This window comes from Gossypium arboreum, chromosome 11 (assembly GCF_025698485.1).
Source record: "Gossypium arboreum isolate Shixiya-1 chromosome 11, ASM2569848v2, whole genome shotgun sequence".
Taxonomy (NCBI): Eukaryota; Viridiplantae; Streptophyta; class Magnoliopsida; order Malvales; family Malvaceae; genus Gossypium; species Gossypium arboreum.
Genome location: NC_069080.1, coordinates 53226852 through 53248459, shown reverse-complemented (window position 1 = coordinate 53248459; position 21608 = coordinate 53226852). Strand labels below are relative to the sequence as shown.

The 21608-nt window shown below is 36.2% G+C and overlaps 1 pseudogene; it reads right to left on the bottom strand.

Annotated features, from left to right (window-relative positions):
* Positions 1 to 3877: 3877 nt before the first annotated feature.
* Positions 3878 to 19642, bottom strand: LOC128283869 (uncharacterized; annotated as a pseudogene).
* Between the last annotated feature and the right edge of the window lie 1966 nt (positions 19643 to 21608).

Here is a 21608-nt window from a genome sequence, read left to right as displayed (position 1 = left end):
TTTAAGATCATTAATACCCAAATGAGAGTTTCATAGTGTGATGCGATATCCGGCGATCTCTAATCTGAGCTAGTTTGGTGACACCATAAAACATGGAAAGTAAAACGGAGTAAGCTATATAGCTTAGTAATCTCATATGAAGAAATAAGCTAAAATTACCATACATTTAATATTCAAGTAACATGATATAAGATAATGCATTTTACCATAATCTCATGACAACAAATCATTCCATCACAAATTTACCTTGAAATCATCATTTCACGGATTTGATAATCATAAGCTTTATGTACATACCTGTACCACCTCGTAATAATTTCATACTTATTCTCCTCGTCGGCATACCCAATGAACCACTTGGAATAGTAATATCGGATACTTGGGAAACCTTGCATACAATGTGTCACATATGTAGCCATTACTACCTTTATCTTATAATACATATATGCTCACCCTCGAGCCATCAACGGGCCTGCTTGCATGATCTGTCAGTCAAGACATAGCTACCCGGTGCTGCTCACACAAGCTATCAAGTAACTACAACATATGCTGGTATACTCAGCTACCGGTAGGACATACAGGACCAGCACCCGGATCACATAACGTAAAACCCTAGTGACATGTCACTTGTATCCTAATCTATTCCTAAGGTTCGATTGGGATTTCTCACTTGCCAGAACGTAGTCAAATGTGTCCACAGAGTCGTTTACACAATTCATACAAAAATTAAAGCATTTAAAATACAATTATAATAAAGCTTATTTGCATACGAACTTACCTCGGTTATAAAAACGATGAAACGAATCTATTCATCAATTACTTTATTTTTCCCCCGATCTACAACCTAACTTTGTTTTTCTTAATCTATAATACCACATTTAACTTATTTAATCATCCAACTATTCAATTCAGTCCAAATCACATTATGGAAAGAATTACATTTTTACCCCTAACATTTTGACATTTTACAATTTAGTCCCTAGGCTCGTAAAATGAATTTCTTTCAATTTAATCACAACTCAAGCCTAGCCGAATATTTTTTGTACTCATAACAGCCCACATTTTTCATTTACTCACACTTTTCTACAAATTTTATAGCTTTTTACAAATAAGTCCCTATTTGACCTTTTTTATCGAAAATTACTTTACAAATGTTGTTTATCGAACAACAAACATGCATTTTCTATCATCAAACATCAAAATACAAGCACATCCAACATTTGTAAAATTTTAGACTTTAACTTTCTTTCAAATTAGCCTTTGAAATAGCTAGAGTAAGTTACAAAAATCTCAAAAATATGGAAATCATTAAAAATGGGACAAGAACGGACTTACAATCGAGCTTGAAAGCTTGGCCAAAACCCTAGGTATGGCTTCTTGTGGAATTCAGCTATGGGGGACTACATTGAAGAAGATGGACACTTTTATTTAGTTAATTTTGTCTTTATTTACCAAATTACTAAAATGCCCTTAATGCATAACTTTAAAATTTCACCTAACCATGTCCATTTTTGTCCATCCTATATTATAATGGTGTAATTACCATTTGAGGACCTCCAATTTAAGATTTTATAGCAATTAGACACCTTTAACTTATAGAACTCAAGTTTTGCACCTATTGTAATTTAGTCCTTTTAATCAAATTGAGCACTCAATCGACAAAATTTCTTAATGAAATTTTCACACAATTATTCTATCATGTTGTAGACCTTAAAGAAATAATAAAATAAATATTTCTACTTCGGATTTGTGGTCCTGAAACCACTATTTTGATTTGACCCAAAAAAGGGCTATTATAACTCTCCCCTTAGGGATTTTTGTCCCCGAGAATCTTACCAGAAAAGAGATTTGGGTACTATTTTCTCATAGCTTCCTCGGGTTACCACGTAGCCTCTTTGACCCTATGTCATTGCCACAAAACTTTCATTAGAGCTATGATCTTATTTCACAACTATTTAACCTCTCGAGCTAACACTTTGATAGGTTCTTCACTATATGTCATATCAGGTCGAATCTCAATCTTTGATGGTCAGATTACATGCGATGGATCTGATTGATATCGTCGTAACATCAACACATGAAATACATTGTCAATTCTTTCTAAATCTGACGAAAAAGCTAGTCAATATGCCACTGGCCCAATTCTTTCAATAATCTCATATGACCTAATGAAATGTGGACTCAACTTACCTTTACGACAAAATCTAAGAATTTTCTTCCATGGAGACACTTTCAGAACACTTTATCACCAACTTGAAATTCAGTATCCTTCTGTTTCAAATCCGTGTATGATTTCTGTCGATCCGAAGCTGCTTTCAAACAATTACGAATTACTTTCACTTCCTCTTTGATTTCTCTAACCAAATCAACCCCGTGAATCTGTTTCTCACTAAGCTCAGTCCAAACAATGAAGTTCGACACTTGCGACCATACAATGCTTCATACTGTGTCATCTTTATACACATTTGAAAACTGTTGTTATAAGCAAATTCGACCAACGGTAGATATTTCTCCCAACTACCTTCGAACTCTAAAACACAACAGCAAAGCATATCTTCGAGAATTTGAATCACTCTCTCAGATTGACCGCCAGTTTATGGATGAAATGTAGTACTAAAATTCAGCTTTGTACCCAATGCTTCTTGCAATTTCCTTAAAAATCGAGACGTAAACCTCAGATCTCTATCCTAAATAATAGAAGTAGGCACCACGTGCAATCTAGCAATCTCAACAATGTACAATTCACCTAGTTTATCAAATGAATAATCAGTACATATCGGTACATACCAGAATCAAGTGAGCCAATTTCTTCAATTTATCAACAACGACCCAAACAACATCTTTCTTCTTCTAAATTAGAGGTAACCTCGATACAAAATCTATCGTAACTCTATCATATTTCCACTCGGGTATAGTCAATCACTAACTCATAATCTTTCAATAGTTCGAGCCATCTCCATTGTCGAAAATTCAAATCTTTATGAGTCATTAAATACTTTAAACTCTTATGATCGGTAAAGATGTGACATTTCTCACTGAATAAATGGTGTCTCTAAATTTTTAAAGCAAACACAATAGCGGCTAACTCCAAGTCGTGCATTGGATTATTCATTTCGTGCGGTTTGAACTGTCTCGAGCATAAGCTATCACTTTACCCTCTTGCATAAACACACAACCTAAACCATTCAATGACGCGTTGCTGAAAATCACAAACTCTTTTCCCAACTCAGGTTGCACTAATATTGGTGCCTCAGTCAACAACACTTTCAACTGCTCAAAACTCTATTGACATTTCTCAAACCACTCGAATTTCACATCTTTTTGTAACAATCTAGTCGTAGGTGTAGCAATTATCGAAAATCCTTTAACAAAGCATCGATAATAACCAGCCAAACCTAAAAAGCTTCTAACTTCTGATACATTTCTCGGTGGTTTCTAATCAACAACTGCCGAAATCTTACTCAGATCAACCCATATACCTTCCGCTGAAACAATGTGTCCCAAAAATCTAACTTCTCGGAGCCAAAACTCACTTTTACTGAATTTAGGAAACAATTTCTTATCTCTCAAAGTCTGTAATACAATTCTTAAATGTTCAGTATGCTCAGACTCACCTTGGGAATAAATCAGGATGTCATCAATAAATACAACCATAAACTTATCTAAATACGGCCGGAAGATTTGATTCATCAAGTCCATAAAAATTGCAGGAGCATTTGTTAATCCAAAAGGCATAACAAGAAACTCATAATGCTCGTACCTCATTTTGAATGCAGTTTTTGGCACATATGAATCCTTAACCCTCCGCTTATAATAACCAGATCTCAAATCTATCTTCAAGAACACTGTTGTCCCTTTCAACTGATCGAATGAGTCATCAATTCTCGGTGAAGGATACTTCTTCTTTATCGTAACCTTGTTAAGTTGGCGATAATCAATACAAAGTCTTATGGATTCGTCTTTCTTCTTTACGAATAACACTGGTGCACCCCATGGTGAAAAACCCGGTCTCGCAAAACCCTTATCTGTCAACTTTTGCAACTGAGATTTCGATTCTTTCAATTCGGTCGGAGCCATTCTATATGGAGCTATTGATATCGTTGAAGTTTCCAGTACTAAATCAATATCAAACTCAACCTCTTTGATCGGTGGTAATCTAGACAACTCTTCTGGAAACACATTTGGGTATTCACAAACTACCGATATAGACTCGATCTTTAATTCAGACACTTTCATATTCAGTACATACTCAAGATAAGTTTTAACACCTTTTCTTACATACCTCTGAGCCGACATCGACGAAATCACAATAGGCAACTCACCCGACTTATCTGGTTCAATTCAAAGAATTTCATTATATTGACATTTCAATTCAATAATCTTCTATCTACAATTCACTATGACATCATGTAGAGTCAACCAATCCATCCCAAGAATTACATCAAACTCATCAAATGGTAAAAGCATTAAGTCAGCCAGAAAACAGTGACCTCGAATCCTTAAAGGACAATTCTTGCAAACTTTATCAACCAGAACATATTTTCCTAAAGGGTTCGACACTTTAATCACATACTCCGTAAACTCAACAGGAAAATTCTTACTAGATACCAAATTATGCAAATATAAGAATGAGTCGATCCAAGATCAATCAATGCAACTACATTAGTATCATAGAGAGAAAATGTACCAGTAATAACATCAGGAGATGACGCATCTTTGCGAGTGCGAATAGTGTAAGTTCTAGCAGGTGCTCTAACCTCTGATCTCGCAGTTAAATCCTTCATTACACCTCTACTATTGTTCCCATTTCCAGTATTTCTCGGTGGCCTTCCTCTAGTGGTAGTGTTGCTTGGTCTTCTATTCTGTAAATTATCTTTCTTAGCCATTTCAGGGAAATCTCGACTGAAGTGATCTGGGGAGCCACATTTAAAGCAAGCCCAGTTATTCATTCTGTATTCAATAGGATGCCGTCTACCACAGTGTTGACACTCAGGTCTATTAGACCTCGCATTACCAACATTCGCTATCGATGTAGCTTGGGCCTTAGAACCCGAATACTGCTTCCCATGACCTCTGTTGGGATATCCAGCTGAAACATTCGAACGAGTATACAAATCTCTTAATTTCTTTGACGATGATTGAAGTGATTTATTCAGCTATCTTTTTCTCAGTTTTCTAGTCTCAAGCTTAGCTTTTCTCTTTTCTTTGCTCAACTCTTCGGCTTTGCAAGCTCGGTTGACTAGCACAACAAATTCTTTCAACTCCAGAATCCCTACTAGCAATCTGATATCCTTGTTCAACCCATCTTCGAATCTTTTTCACTTGATGGCCTCAGGGGAAACACATTCCCGAGCATACTTACTAAACCTAACAAACTCTCGCTCATATTCAGTAATCGACATACGGTCCTGTTTCAAATCTAAAAACTCCTTACATTTTTATTCAATGAAACAATTCAAATCTAAAAACTCCTTACATTTTTATTCAATGAAACAATCACTGATATAATTCTTTCTGAGCTCATCTTGAAAGAATTCCCAAGTAACCCTTTCTCTCGGCACCACGGATACAAGAGTATTCCACCATTGATATGTCGAGTTCCTCAGAAGTGATTTAGTAAATTTCAAACACTTATCCAATGTGCAAAAAAGCTCATCAAATACCCTGATAGAGTTCTCATCTCGGGATCATCATCAAAATTAGCTCTAAATTCTTTAGCCTCTTGCTTCTGAACCTTATCAACTGGAGGTTTGTTTAGTCTTAACAATTCCACACCTTGAGGGGCTACGGGAACTGATTGGGGGTTAGATGGGGGTGGAGGATATTGGGTAGCTGGAATTTTTTGAACAAACTCGGCAAACAACTTATTCATCCTTTGGAAGAAGGCTTCTCTAGCCTCTCCTCCCTAACTAACCCCTACTGGTCAAATGGCATTGTCCCTTGGGCGGGAGTCGGCGCATTATTTTTAACGTCATCAGCTACCTCTCGATCGGAATTCATTTATTATATGAAAATACAATTTAAATTGTCAGGAGTCGTCACACTATTACAAACTATATATGGCATGTATAGATAGACTCTCACACACGCTACGTTAGTCTGAGAATCAACTAAACTGTAACTTTGATACCACTATAACACCCCTTATCTGTTTCAACGCTGAAATAGGACACGAGCATTACCGGACTTACATCACAAGAAAACATACAAATCAAGCTAAAAATTTGTATCAAAATTAAATCCATTTGTATTCAATCATAAAGTCACTAATACGAGCCTACGAGGCCCAAAACATGCTTCAGAAGTAGTTCGAGACTAAATCAATAACTCAAGGAATTTTTATAGAACTTATAAAATTTTTTATATAAACAGGGGTCACACACCGGTGTGTTTAGGACACGCCTGTGTGGGCAGGCCGTGTGGTCACACACACCCGTGTCCCTAACTCGTGTAACTCTCTATTTTGCAAACCATGAACAAATTGAAGTCACACGACCAAGTCACATGTCTGTGTGCTTGGCCGCGTGGTTAATTTAATTTTCATAAAATAGGTGCAGACTTCACACAGTCAGGACACACGCTAGTGCTTGAGGTTGTGTCCCTCACACGGCTGAGACACACGCCCGTGTCTCTGCTCATCTGCTCAATTCTAAGCATTTTATTTCTCAAAATTAAGGTGTAGAGGACACACAGCCAAAACACATGCCCATGGGACAGGCCGTGTGACACACACGGCATAGACACACGCCCGTGTGTCTATCCTATGGACAAAATAAAAAGCCATTTACCAAGCCATTTGCCACCTTCATTTACACACACATACACAAATCCAATGGCATAAATCATGGTGTACTTAGGCAACCAAAATATCCACAACCATGGCCAATGCATGTTAAAGAAATACCACCATCTATCATGCTCATGTCATTTCATTATGCCAAATCAAACATACCAATTTCACATTCAAAAACACCACTAAGACTACTATCAACTTGCATTAACTTATCAAGATATTCTAGTATACCAATAAACCAAACTCATCCACTTCACAACAAATCATTAAGCCACAACCAAAATTTAGCAATTTAGCAAATCAATATAAAACACATCGTCAAGGGCATTAGCACATACATGCATATATGTATAAATATATATAAGCTTACAATCAATTTAACCAAAATGAGCCAATTTACATGGCCAAATACCAAATCAAGTCGTTGACTATTACAAGTCAATAAATTTGGAAAAAATCATAATGTCACATATAACAAAATGACCAAGTCCCTATAATACCATATACACAAAATGTTTAAGATCGTCGATACCCAAATGCCAGTTTGATAGTGTGATGCAATCTCCAACAATCTCCAATCCGAGCTAGCTTGGTGACACTATAAAACATAGAAAGTAAAACGGAGTAAGCTATATAACTTCGTAAGCTCGTATGAAGAAAAAAGCTAGTATTACCATACATTTAACATTCAAGTAACATAATATAAGATAATGCATTTTACCATAATCTCATGACCACAAATCATTCCATCATAAACTTACCTTGTAATCATCATTTCACGGATTTAATAATCATAAGCTTTATGTACATACCTCTACCACCTCATAATAATTTCATAGTTATTCTCCTCGTTGGCATACCCAATGACCCACTCAGAATAATAATATCAGATACTCGGGAAACCTTGCACACAAGGTGTCATATATGTAGCCATTGCTACTTCTATCTCAGAATACAACATGCTCGCTCTCAAGCCATCAATGGGTCCGCTCACACAAGTTGTCAATCAAGACATAGCTACACGGTGCTGCTCACACAAGCTGTCAAGTAACTGCAACATATGCCGGTATACTCAGCCACCGGTAGGACGTATAGGACTAGCACTCGGATCGCATAACATAAAATCCTAGTGACATGTGGAATGACGGAAAAATGTGCAAGTGTACAAAATCACAACAAGTAATAAATTGACAAGTAATGTCGAGTTATTGTACCCACAGGGACTGTAAAAAGAATTTTTTTATGAAATTAATTGTAAAGCACTTTAGTGAGGTAAAAATAATTTGGTTTTAAAAGATGGTCGAAAACTATTTAAAGACTAAGTAAATAATTAAAATAATACAAAGGAGTTCTAATGCACGATTTCAAATAAGATTTAATCAATGTAACATACTTGTGTTGGATTAATTCTATTCCTTTAACGTAGAATAATTAAACTCATGTTTACATTGCTACGAATAAATTCACAGCTAACTTCTGAACATACTCACATACAAAAATCCATTCATCTCTTGACATGTCCCTATGTCAATTCAACGACTAAACAGATTTTAATAAGCAAACATGTTATTGCACATACATACTCATTAAATTGAACTAATATCTTGCATATCCTTATGTCAATTCAAACGATTAATTAAATCTATTAAGCATATAAAAGACTATGTGAGGTAACAAGGCATCCCTACCTTGAAATAGTTTAATCACAATAATCTTGCAAGTTATGCAAGGTAATAATACCGCCAGATACATTGCTAATTTAACCTTCAGCTACCTTAGAAGAATAAACATGCATTGATTAAGTATTGTGTCAATTAATTATAATTTCAATCTGTTTAAATAATTAATTCATTATTTATTCAACAATTATATTGCAAAAATAACTTAGGCATGATTTTACATAACCAAGCAATTTACCGAGGCCTATAACAGCATAAACATCATTTTAACAATTCAAGTAGGCAGAATATAATCAACCCAACACAAACTTAATTTTAAGCTATATTGAATAAAATAAACATTTCAATAGCATAAATATTCATAAACATGTTCGTAAAAACAACAAAAAAAATTAAAGAGTTAGGGAACAAGAAGCAAATTCGGTGTTTCTTCGTAGCTTGACTAGTTGCTACGTTCTTCGTTCTTCGTAGTCCTCGACTATCAAGGTGGCTTATGAACACCTAATTGCTGTTCCAAAATGGCTGATGAGAGCCTCTTTCCCAATAGAAGAAATCGGGACTTGAACAATAAGGGAAATGAGATGGAGAAAAAAATAAGAGTAAAGTGAGAGAGGAGAAGAGAGAATGAGAGAATGTTATGGAATGAGGGATGGTTTGAATGATCAGCAAGGGGTGGCTTTTATAGCTGATTGTGGCTACTAAAAATAGAAAATTCCATCAGCCAAAGAGCCCCCCTATGGCCGGCCATCTACTTGGAAAGAGTTGAGACTTTCAACTTTGCTAAAAATGGCCTGGGGCAAATCTACAAAGCCATAATTAAAGGTGGGGTTTGAGTGCAAAGTAGATGTCTTTCGAGGGCCTTTTTGCAAGCATATTTAATCAGCTAAAATTCTGATTTGGGTCAGCATAAGGAAGGTTCTGGGCTGCCCAATTAGTGGCTGGTTCGGTTCTTTCAATATGGTTTGACCAGTGCGGTTAATTGGACCCTTTCTCCATAATTAATTAAAAACAATTTATTTAACCCAAATTAAATGGTGAATAAATTAAAATTAATTAAATTATGAATTAACACATATTTTCTGGACCGTCTTAGGCTAGAAATTCATGTGTCTCGATACTTCAAATTGCTTCTCGGTTTTGTGCTTTCAGCAGTGTCAGCCGAGCCAATTTTCACCCTTTACGCGAATTTGTCGAAAATAGTCAAAATTAATCAAAATTGAGTATAAAATTAACTAAATTCGCCATGTTCATATTTTTAAAACAATTTAATTATTTTATAATATTTAATTGTTTTTCGACAAGAATTTAACCGAATTTGCCTGAATTTAAGTAAGAATAGGTATGAAAAAGTATATAAATTTTTGTGTTTCCACACCCTCAAACTTAATTCATTACTTGTCCAGAATAATGCACAAATTTTGAAAAGAATGTCTCGGAAACATCCTTGAAAAATTCCTTCAGAACAACATTTTTCCCAAAATTATGAATTTAAAATACTTATGCTCAAAGACAAGAAATCTGATAGTTATGCTACTTAAGTATACATATTGTTAAAATTAAATTCAACAACTTATTATAATAGCAAAATTTAGACTAAATGCTTTTGTAACAAAGGCATGTTAACCCTTACCAATTTTATTTTTATTCCTTTATTCAAGACTAAGCTGCAATCATTAAGCTTAACTTATGTCTTCATATGTTGATCGTAGCAATTTCTCTCCACTAATGTAGGTACCATTAGGACTTTGACTCAATAGGTCTTTATAAGGTTGTAACGTGGATAGGCTAGGGGTAGGTGAAAGAAGGATGAATTTTGGTTTAAAAACCCTACACTCAGTGTCAATTGAACCTTCAGAATTTTTACCTTCGATACACCAACTTGACTTTCATATGCTCTTTTGTACATCTCTTTCAAATACATGTGCCCTCTCTTTTTTTCTTCTTCTTCTTTGTTTTTTTCTTTTCTTTTTAGCTAACACGAGCACTTACTTTGTGTACTGTAATTCTTGAGCAATTGATACTTTTTTTCCACTCCCCCAAACTTATTTTTGAAGTACATTTTGAATATTACTGAGCCTAGTGTTTGGGACAATTTTAAGATCATTAAGCGCAAAGTAATGGCTAATCATTGCAATGGTCGAAATAAAATTAGGCTATATAGTCTCAAAGTTATGTTTCAAAGGATAAAATTTTACCATGGAGGGCTTGAAAGGCTCAAACGGTCCAAACAATAGCTGCCTAAATAATTTCCAACGTTCCATGCTCCCTAAGATTTCGCCTCAAGAAACTTCTAAATCAATTCTAAAGACTTAAACTTTCATGCATACCTAACATTCCTAAATAACTAAAAATTTTATGGTACAAATTTGCATGCTTTATTAAAAATACATTCATGTCATTATTAAGCTAATAATTATTTATTGAAATAATAGAACTTTATTCATACTCAAATTGAGCATACTTAACAAAATTCAAATTTTTGAACAAAAAATATCTTAATCATAATTAAAAGAAAAATTTATTCTGAGTGGAAATAATTCAATTTTTTGGTCCGCCCCCAACTTAAAATAAACAATGTCCTCATTGTTTAAAGTGAATAGATACTATACACCGTGTAGGATTTTAGAAAAGAGGAGGTGAGTCAATTTAACTGCTTAAGTACCATGCACTTTCTAAATCCAATCCTAGACATGTATATATCTATTGCCACACTTTATACTTTGTGACTTGCTCACATTAGTAATTTTCCTCTCTTGTTTTATTATCCAGAAATAAAAAATTCCTAATTAAACTTAATCCTAAAAATAGTCTAAGAACAAAAATAAAGTAAAGGCAAGATCCCTCCCTTTTATTTATTTACAGATCCTTCCGTTCTTGACTCATCTTTTGCTCCATCATTATTGCCTTTGCATGAATTGCTTCGCTCCTTCTTTTCTAATGGACACCATGGTTCAAATATGAAATCTGGAAACTCAGGCACAAAAATAAACAGGTCATTGTATATTTTTTTTGTGACATCCCTAAATCGACCCTAGTCGGAAAGTGGTTTCGGGACCACCAAACCGAGTCATAATAATAATTAACCATCATAATTGATGCTCATTATATGTATATATGCATGTGTGAAAATTTCGTGTTTGGATTTTGTTAATAGTAAGTGAATTTTTATCAAATAGGACTTATGTGAGAAAATTTAGAAATGTGCTAGGCAATTGTAAGGTGGCCTATTAATACATGTGGGAAAATAGTTGTCCTTGCATGTCAAATAACCCACTTCCTAAGGTGAGTGGCGGCCATGACAAGAATATGGGCAAGGGAACATGTTTCCAACATGTTTAGTTAGTGGATTATGTAGAAAAAATAAACAAATGAAAAAAAATGAGCATGGATGCCCCCCTTTGTTGCCGTGAGTAGAGGAAAAAGAAAGGAAAAAATTTGTTCATCCATTCTCAAATCTTGGCTGAAAATACTAAGGGAAAAGGAAGGATTTTTGCTTCATGCTTGGTTTAGAAGAGAACTAGAAGGAGATTTGGTCATACTTGTGTCAAGATTAAGGTATGTTTGAGGTTGTGTCATGAGATTCATGCATGTTTTAGTTGCTAACTTGATGTTCATGTTAGCCCATGGTTCAAATCCTTGTTATGCCATAGAAATGGTATTTGGCCAAGGTTGATATTGTGTTAAAGCCATTGCATGCTAAATGTGAAGCTTGTTGATGATACATGTAATGATAGATTGACTACTCTTGAAATTTCTTTTAGCATTCTTGAGTAAGACATGGAGTTTTCTTTGTTTAACCATGACCAAAAATTGAAAGGGGATGGTGTGGGATGTATTCGCCATGGCATGCTCATAAGTGCGATTTATGCTTGTTGCATGATAGGTAAAATTTGTGTTTTGATATATGTGTATATGTGTTTGTACATGATGTTACAAATGGATGTGAAAATATATGCTAGATTGGGAAAATTTGATTAAATGTTCATGAGATGAAATTAGGTGATTAAAAGATGTTAGTTGACATTGTACATATATATATATATTCGGCCATTAAAGTGAGTATGTAGGTAATGTTGAATCAAGTTTTTGGTGCATATTCGGTTAGGTGTATAATCGACCAAATGGGCGATTAGTAAGAATGGTTGCGAATATACAAGCATACATATGCATGTGTAGTTGAATTATGAATGTTTAGCAAGATGGTTAAACTAGTGATTTATTGATTAAGCTCAAGGAGTTAAAGAAGGAGAATCAAGCAAGGGAAAGACGAAGGTCATCGAGTAGCCGACTTGGAACTATTTTACCCAACACGAGGTAAGTCATTAAGCACGTATTTGATATTGCTTAAATGATTGTAAAATTTATGCAATTGTGTTTAATGGGATGATATATATATATATAAATGAAAATGTATGTGTATGGAGTGATGACATTTGTTGAATGTAAAAGAAATAGTGAAATGTGTAGAAAGTTTGCTTTCGGCACTAAGTGTCTTGAACAATACGTGTGTACGGTGACGAGATCGGCACTAAGTGTGCGTGCTGGAAATATATGGCACTAAGTGTGCAAGCTGAAAAATACTGACCTTTGGGTGTGCGAGCTCGGAGGGTATGGCACTTTGTGTGTGCGGGCTTAAATTACGTGGCACTAAGTGTGCGAAATCAAGTAATAAGCACTGTGTGCGTACTCTATATATATGGAGGTGTGTCTCCATCGAATTGGGTATGGACAGCGGATCGGGTAAGTACCTCGAGCTCATGACGAATAGAGAATACGTTCATGCTTGGGGTTGAATTTGGTAAGCCTTAAATCTATGTGATGATTGAAATTGTATGGTTGTGCTGGAAAATGAGTTAATGTGTAAAAATGCTTGATTATCTTGTTGTGTAGAATATGAAATGTGGATGTATGAATTGGTGCGAGATTGGACCGAAAGGTCCGAGGTATTATGGTATAGATTCGATATGGACGAGTACCTAGCCTCATTTGTTGTACATGTAGTAGTAACTTTATCGATGGATTGACGAATGCTTATGACTTACTGAGTTGTAAACTCACTCGGTGTTTTCTTATCACCCATTTTAGGTCTCTTGGACTCGTATTGTTGCGTGCTCGGAACCGTCGTTGAAGTCATCACACCGGCTGAAATCTTGTGGTATTGTTTTTGTTGTTGAAGAACATTTGGCATGTATAGGCTATTATATTTTGTCGAATTGTGGGTTGTAAACTTTAAGCCATGTGAAAATGGCCTATGTGGTCGTCGAGTGGGATGCTAGAACCTATAGCCACGAGTCTTAGAAACTCAAATTTTGTTAAGGTGGCCATAATTTGTGTCATGTATGATGGATGATTAAGGCCAAGGAAAAATTCATGAAATTGGCATAGTCTACTGCAGTAACTGTTGCGGACAGCAGCAGTGAGATGAGATTGAAAAATCACTAAAAATAGTAGAAGTAGAATTAAATAGTGAGTAAATTATGGAACTGAACCTTGATGAATCTATTTTTATATGGATGAAACGAAACGACCATATGAGCAGTATACTGGGAAATATTAAAGTTCTCGTGAGACAGGGCCAGAACGGTTTCTGGGTCCCCTGTCGCGACTTTGAAAATTTACCATAAATTATCCAGAAATAATTAGGAGTCATTCCTTATATTTACAGATTCCATTTTGAGTCTAGTTTCATTAGAAACAAACGGCACCAGTATTAAAGCCCTGTACAGAAAGATATTCAAGTTGTAACGCACGGAGGTCAGAGCAGTCGATCCCTGTAACATGGGTGACTTTAACTAATAAACTGTACCAATTGGCCCAACCAAAAATTCTAAAAATAAATCCATGGATGGGTATATGAGTCTAAATTCAGGGAAAATTTACGAAACCAGTTTCCGAGTTTTGAAACTCGAGATATGATTTTTAAGGCGACGGTGACGCAGTTTTCCAGCCTGTCCAGAAATGCCAAATTGGTCGGTACTTTAAGAGGATTTGTCTCGTTAACCCCTCGTGTCCGACACCGGCGTCGGTCACGAGTTAGGGGTGTTACATTTTTAAAAGCACTTCTCATCGAGTCATCCCTTATTTTTTAGTATCTCCAGTAGGCTTGTTGCTGCCATTGCATATGTTGCATTAAGTCCATCAATTTTGATAGCTCATCTCGAAGGTTTGGGCTAGGCGATTGAGCTCTAAACATTGAAGTTTCAGCACCAAGTTTAGCTTTTGCCTCCACTGATTCTACCTTATCAAGGACTTCAAATGATTGCATTGTGGGATCTTCTTCTTCATCAGGGTCCTCCAGTTCCTTACTTACTTCAACTCGTTGTTGTAGAACTAAGTCTCCAACTACTCGGTAAAGGTCCCAATCCATGATTGTGCCTTGGCTATACCTTGTCTTCCTTACATTCGCAAGAATTTCAGTTTTCAAGCATAAAATTGTTATTGTAAAGGGAAAGTGAGCAAGGCCAAAGCGCTTAACAGCACAATTTCATATTTCCCTCAAGATGATCTTCCCCACATCAATGGTCTTACCAGTTAGGATCGAGTACAATAAGACCATTCACTTTAATGAGATTGTAGTCCCATGTGAGCTAGCCATAAGGCTGAATCGGATGAAGTAAAACCATACCTTCGTGAGTGGCGTCAAATATTCTATTCAACAAGTGTAGATTCCTTGTTTTGACACAATCCATACAGAACCTTGAACTGTCAGTTCCTCAAGAATTTCTTGCAAATTTTCAAGCTTGATATTGCTCATCAATGTGGAATATTCATCGTTTTTGAAATTAGGTAATTCAAAAAACTCATTAATAGCATTTGAATTTATCGGTACCTTGATTCTGTGAACTGGAACTTCTGTTATCTCGCTTGAAGTTAAATTCGCATAGAACTCACGACTAGCTCTTCGTCCACACTAGGTCTCTTTTCACAAAATAACTCCCAATTGAGAGTTTCATCAACTTGACGAATACTTGTCATAAAGTCTCTATAGTTGCTTTCTTTTAATGTAAAGCCTTTCTCTGGATGCATCTGTTGATTTTTTAAGATACTTTCATATCTCACTCTGGCTTCTTCACAGTGGAACTTATTTTGTGTTTCATCAATTTGAGCAGAAGCACGAGTTCTCTTGCGAGGTATGTTTAAACCGATCATAAGGTGGAAAAATTATTTTCTCCAAAAAAATTAATAAAAATTATTAATAATTCAATGAATTGAAAAATTAACTAATTGAATAAAATTAAAAATTAAAAGAAAACTAGGTCTTACCACCTTTTATGTAGAAATAAAATAATAATAATAATAATAATAATAATGAAGGAGAAGATGGCAATTTAAAAGGAGGGTTGGAGGGTTTGTGGCTCACGATGGATGAATGAAGAATGCCACACAAGCAGCTAGGGCGTGCAGGCGTGGTGCTTGTTGGAGCAGTGATGTGCAGTAGGGCTAGAAGTAGGCAGCGACATGGGCGTTCAGCAGCAGGTAGCAATTAGGCACTCGCTTGATTGTGCGGAAGGCAGGTATAACGCGCGGGATGAAGGCCTGGCGCGAGCTAAGGCTAGTGCAGCAAGTGGGCGATGGAGTTGGACGTGCTTGCGGCCTGCTAGGACGTGCAGCGTGTGTTGCTAACCGAGTGGCTGCTGGGCAAAGGGTTTTGGCTCTTTGGTGTTTTATTGCTTTGGGTTTTGAGTGATAATGAATGGGAAGATGGGTGGAATTTATAGAGGGAAAAAAATAGGAATTAGAGTAGAATTCTTAAAACAATTTAATTAATAAAAATTCTAAGTTCTAATCCTATACAAAGATAACAACAATTAATAATTAGATATATGCATATTAATTTATTAATTGCTATTTAATTTTTAGACAAAGATAAAATATGATTAAGACTAATCCTAATTCTATGCTAAATTGATAAAGATTAATATATAAATTATAATGGATGTAATTATATATTAAAGATTATCATCTTATTATAATTATTAAAATCTTATCAAATAAAGTATGATTAAATTTACACTAATCCTAAAATTTATAATAATTAATATATATTATAATGGATATAATTATATATTAATAATTATCATTTTATTAAACTAAAAACATTTATTCGGAAGCCTTCTAAAAATATTTACAAAAAAGGCATCTAATTTTTATTATTTACGAAAAGAGCAATCAATTTTAAAAATGATTCAATTAAGTCCCTAGACTTAATTAAAATTTGGAATTGAGTTGCAATTTAAGACTTGGATCAAAATTGACCCTTTTTATTTGAAAAATCAAAAATTGAAATTTCTATTTAGAGAATAATTTTTTAGAAATTATGTGAAAATCAATTCTCAGGAAAGATTGGAAAGGCACAAGCGGTCCCGCTTAAGTTCCAATCTCCTAGACAGAATTTATTTAAACATACTAATCTAAAAAAAATATACCCTAAATTATTTATTAAAAAGGAAAATAAAAAATTTTAAACATCCGATAAAATGAACGAAATTTCATTTCGTTCAATCTTATCTCCCCAATAGTGTTTCAGGCGCTGAGCATTAACTTGAAAATTACCTCCCTAACCTTGGAGCTCGACAACTCCGTATGGATAGTCGCGATGAATCGTAAATGGACCAGACCAATGTGATTTTAGCTTACCTGGAATGAACTTTAGTCTGGAATTAAATAACAAGACTCGCTGACCTGCTTCAAATTCTCGAACTCGAATGTGCTTGTCATGCCATTTCTTAAGTCTCTCCTTGAGTAATTTGGCATTTTCGTAGGAGAACATCCGGAGTTCCTCTAGCTCATTGAGTTGGAGCATCTGTTTCTCTTTAGCAAGCTTAGGATCCAAGTTGAGTTGTCAAAGAGCCCAGTAAGCCTTGTGCTCTAACTCTAAGGGTAGATGACATGCTTTCTCAAAGACCAACCTATAGGGTGACATCCCTAAAGGTGTCTTGTATGCTGTTCTGTAAGCCCATAAAGCATCGTCCAGCCTTTTGGACCAATCTCGTCGATTTAGGCAAACTACCTTCTCAAGTATGCCTTTGATCTCTTTATTTGCCAGTTCAGCTTGCCTATTCGTCTGTAGATGGTAAGCTGTTCCAACCTTGTGTTTCACTCCGTGCTTGTATAACAACCATTTTAACCACTTGTTCACGAAGTGGGACCCTTCATCACTAATGATAGCTCTTGGGGTTCCAAACCTTGTGAACACGTGTTTCTGCAAGAACTTAATTACAACCCTAGCATCGTTTGTCGGATACACTTCAGCCTCGACCCACTTGGACACATAGTCCAATGCTACCAATATATACTTATGACCAAAAGACAGAGGGAAAGGACCAAGAAAGTCAATACCCCATACATCAAACAATTCTACCTCAATGATGTTTGTTCGAGGCATCTCATTTCTGTTTGTGACATTTCCGACCCTTTGACATTGGTCACAGCTCTTTACGTACGCATATGCATCCTTGAATAGTGTTGGCCAAAAAAATCTGGCTTGCAATTCTTTGGCCACTGTACGAGTACCTCCGAAGTGTCCCCCACTTGGAGCTGAGTGATAATGGTATAAAATCTTTTATACTTCATCTTCTGCCACGTATCTCCTAATCATCTGATCTGCACACCTTTTAAACAAATATCGCTCTTCCCAGAAATAGTACTTCACATCGTGAAGAAACTTTCTCCTTTATTGATAAGTCTTATCAATTGGCATCAAACCACAAGCTAAATAGTTAGCAATATCAGCAAACCAAGGGGCATTGTGGACATGACTTACCTTCAATATGTGTTCATCTGGAAATGTTTCCTAAATTGGTATAATACGAGAATTCCCTTCTTGCGGCTCCAATCTAGACAAGTGATCTGCTACTTGGTTTTCTACCCCCTTTCGGTCTTGAATTTCTAGATCGAACTCTTGAAGTAGAAGTACCCATCGGATCAGTCTCGGCTTAGCGTCTTTCTTGGCAAGCAAATACTTAATTGTCAAGTGGTCCGTATAGGTAGTTACTTTGGTACCTACAAGATAAGATCGAAACTTATCAAAAGCAAATAAAATAGAAAGTAACTCTTTTTCTATTACCGTGTAGTTTAGTTGAGCTCCTGTAAGAGTCTGGCTTGCATTGTAGATGGGATGAAAAACTTTGTTCCTTCGTTGGCCCATGACAGCTCCTATCGCGAAGTCACTTGCATCACACATTAATTCAAATGGCAAATCCCAGTCTGGTGTGACGATTATGGGTGCTGTAATTAATCGACTCTTTAAATCCTTGAAAGCTCTTAAGCATTCATCATCAAACTTGAATGTTGTGTCCTTCTCCAAAATTTGCATAAGGGTTTAGCAATTTTGGAGAAATCCTTTATAAATCTTCAATAGAACCCGGCGTGGCTCAAAAAGCTCCTAACACCTTTTACAAATGTTAGAGGTGGGAGCTTCTCAATAACATCTACCTTTTCTTTGTCTACCTCGATTCCATGTCTCGTTATCCAATGCCCTAGAACAATTCCTTCTCGTACCATGAAATGGCACTTTTCCCAGTTAAGTATGAGGTTCGTTTCTTCGTATCGTCTTAGTACCCTAGCCAGATTGGCTAAGCAATCATCGTAAGTATCTCCGAATACTGAAAAGTCATCCATAAAAACTTCCAAGTACTTCTCAACCATGTCAGTAAAAATAGACAACATACATCTTTGAAATGTAGCAGGTGCATTACATAAACCAAATGGCATGCGTCTAAATAAAAATGTACCGTACGGGCTGGTGAATGTTGTCTTGTGTTGATCTTCTAGTGCTACTGTAATCTGATTATACCCTGAGTATCCATCAAGAAAATAGTAATAGTCTTTCCCCGCAAGTCTATCTAGCATCTGGTCCAAGAACGGCAAAAGAAAAGTGATCTTTCCTAGTCACCTTGTTCAGCTTCCGGTAATCGATGCAAATCCTCCATCCCATAACTGTTCTAGTTGGTATCAACTCGTTATTCTCGTTCTCTATGACTGTGATACCTCCCTTCTTTGGCACGCACTGGACCGGGCTTACCCACGAACTGTCTAAGATGGGATAAATGATACTTGCATCTAACCACTTGATAATCTCCTTTTTCACTACGTCCTTCATGATGGGATTCAGTCTTCGTTGTCGATCAATCGTCCCTTTTTCCCCATCTTCCAGGATAATCTTGTGCATGGATACAGATAGACTAATACTGTGGATATCGGCTATGGTCCATCTGATACCCTTCTTGAATTGTTTCAACACCAAGATGAGTTTCTCTTCTTGCTCAGTAGTTAACTCTACTGAAACAATCACAGGCAGAGTAAAAGAGTTACCTAAATAAACATATTTCAAATGTGAAGGAAGTACCTTCATTTCTAATTTAGGTGGCTCCTCGATTGACGCTTTTGGTTGGGCATAATCCCTTTTCTCTAACTCCAAAGATTCAAAGCGGGATTGTAGATTAAATCCCCTTTGATTAACTTTTAACAAAGCTAAGTATTCATCCCCTCTTTCATTTAGAGGATCTGATGTCAAAATTTGTTCCAATGGATCCTCAACATAGTTGAGCTCCTTTCCACTATTAAATCCTCTAAATCGGATACTACAGAACAATCATCAATTGTGTCAGGAAATCGTATAGACTTAAAAACGTTATATGTTACCTGATCATCCTAAACACGCATAGTAAGCTCGCTCTTCTGCACATCAATAAGGGTCATTCTGGTTGCTAAGAACGGTCTTCCTAGGATAATTGACACTTTTTTGTCTACTTCAAAGTCTAGGATAACAAAATCAGCAGGGAAGATAAATTTATCTACTCGTACCAATACGTCCTCAATTTTTCCTTCTGGATGTACTAAGGATCGATCTGCCAGTTGAAGTGTAATCGTAGTAGGTCTAACTTCACCTATCCCCAACTTTCTAAATATTAACATAGGCATCAAGTTTATACTTGCACCCAAGTCACAAAGTGCCTTACCACAATACATTCCTCCAATGTTGCAAGGTATGGTAAAACACCCAGGATCTTTCAACTTTGAGGGTAGTTTGTTTTGAAGATTTGCGTTGCATTCCTTCGTCAGAGCTACCGTCTCAAATTCTCCAAGTCTTCATTTTTTGGACAGGATATCCTTCACGAATTTGATGTAGTTCAGCATTTGTTCAAGTGCTTCAACCAATGGGATGTTGATGTGAAGTTGCTTGAGTACGTCTAGGAATTTCTTGAATTGAATTTCCTACTTCTGCTTCTGAAGTCTTTGAGGGTAAGGTGTTGGAGGTTTCTTTATTGGAATTGGTTGATTTATTTTTTGCGGTAATTTTGCCTTTAAAAGAGTTGTTAGTTGATCAGAATTAGCTGGTTCTGGAATTACCTTGTTGGGTTTTGCAGATTCTAGTTCTTATAAAACTGGAATTTCAACACTCAGTTGAACTTCCTCTAAGTCTTGAGCATCAGCTGGCACCTTTTCAACTTCAATAGTGTTGAGCTCTACTATCTTTCCTCTCCTCAATGTTAACGCTTTGAAATGTTCCTTCCCCGGATTTCTTGGATTCTCCGTATCACTAGGTAAAGCACCTTGTGGTCGATTCCTAAGTTCAGTTGCAAGCTGGCCCATTTGGTTTTCCAGATTCTTCAATATAGCTACTTGGATTTGAATTAAGGCATCATTCTTTGCCATGTATGCCTTCAGCAGATTCTCCAAGTTATTGGATGGTTCAGCTTGAAGTGGGTTCTGAACTTGTTGAGAAAAACTAGGCGGCTGAGTCGATCTAGATTGGGCGTAGTAGTTGTTACTGGTTCTAGCCCCTTGGTTACTCCAGGAAAAATTCGGGTGGTTTCGCCACGATAGGTTATAGAAGTTGGATTGCAGTCCTTGCCTTCCTCATTTTTGGTTCTGGTTACCCATGTAATATACGGATTCAGGGTTCGATGGATATTCTTCAAACAAATGTCCTTCCCCACAATAAACATAGGCTATACTCTCAAATTGGAGAGGTGGTTGGGCTACAAAACTGTTAGACCCATTAGTGGTAAGATTCTTAAGCATTGAGGATATTAAAGATACTTGAGATGCAACTGAAGTGAGAGCATCCACTTCATGTATTTCAGCGACTTGTTCTTCCTGACACGGCTCTATTGGTTTGCCATTGATAATTG